Raw genomic sequence first — 1,503 nt, forward strand, 5'->3', positions numbered from 1 at the left:
AGCATGTCTCAGGCTGCGTTGGAGAAAGCCGCTGAGGAGGTTAATGTCCCTCTTCATCCCCGGTAAATCATTTTTTTTAAATGCAGATTTTTAAAAATTATTATTTCTACCATGAGCAAGAGAGACAAGACAGAGAAATAGTATGCCCAACAAGGTCCTGATACTGTGATCCACCCCCAGCCTCCGCCAGCCGTGGATTATAGACTTGCATGTGTGTGCCCAGGCCACTCAGGGAGGTCCCTGGATGTGAAACCAGAACTTCCCATGTAGGTCAGCCTCCCGTTTTACTGCTGTAGTCCTTTCTCTGAAGTCTACTTTGTCCACAATTAATATTACCACTTCGACTTGCTTTATTAATGTTTGCATAGTAGACCTTATTCCATCCATTTACTTTTAACTCATTTCTTTCTTTATATTTAAAGTGAATCTTGTAGACAGCATATTATTGCCACTTGCTTTTCTCCTAATCTACTTTTTTCTCTTTTTATAAAAGAGTTATTTATTTATTTAATTCTACTTGTTATTATTATTTTTTAATTTGACCAGATAAAGACAGAGAGAGAGAGAGAAAGGGAAAACAAGAAAGCCAGCTGCCAGGTCCGGGTCCAAACCACGGTCGGCCATGTGGGAATTCAGCACCTTTAACCACCCTGCCACCTGCCGCCCCCTATTTTCTGTCTTTTAATTGGTTGTCTTTTTATTGAAAATAAAATCTTCCATCTTGTTTATTTTCTATTTTCACATCTGTACTTTTTTTCCTTTTTTCTTTCCTTACTTTGGGTTGATGTTTTGTCAGGTAAAATTTCTAGTCTCATGGGTGCTGAAAGTAGACAATGACAGTTTTTGCATCATACTGAGACAGATGATCACTCGTAGCACAGCATACAATGTGAGCATCTGCAGTCGTGTTGGTTCCTCAGCCCTGTGCTCAGCAGGTGACACATGGGCCCAGATGCAGGGCACACACACTGAGTCTGCGTTGTAGGTGAGGGACTCAGGCTCAGCATACTTGTCTCCTTTCTCTTTTTCTGTCTCTCTCTGGCAAGGACATGAATCCTAAGCATCATCTCCAGAAGCAGCTTATCTGGGTCAAATCCCAGCTCCATCACTCACGAACTCTGGTGCCTTAAGCACGTTTCTCCAGCCTCAGTATCTCAGTTTCTGTATTCCGGCACGGGTAGGGCTGAGACAGGGAGTTCTCCATTTCTCTGGCTTCTGCCGGGCCCTGGCAGCATCTTGCCCCCAGCCTCTTCGCCCGCTCCCCAGCACCCATAGTCACGTAAACAACTCCCCTTCTCCAGCTCTTGGCTCCTCGCCCAACAACTATAGCATTTTTATACACTAATAAAGAATGAACTTGGGACCAGCAATTGGCACAATGGCTATGTCGCTGGACTCTCATGTAAACTGTGGTTCAAGTCTTGGACCCTGTGGCTTGAGATCACACTGGGCGTGTGTGCGTGCATGCCCAAGATCCCTAGAGAAGAATGGAGGAGAAGGGGT

This window comes from Tupaia chinensis, unplaced genomic scaffold, assembly GCF_000334495.1.
Source record: "Tupaia chinensis unplaced genomic scaffold, TupChi_1.0 Scaffold000571_1, whole genome shotgun sequence".
Classification (NCBI taxonomy): domain Eukaryota; kingdom Metazoa; phylum Chordata; class Mammalia; order Scandentia; family Tupaiidae; genus Tupaia; species Tupaia belangeri.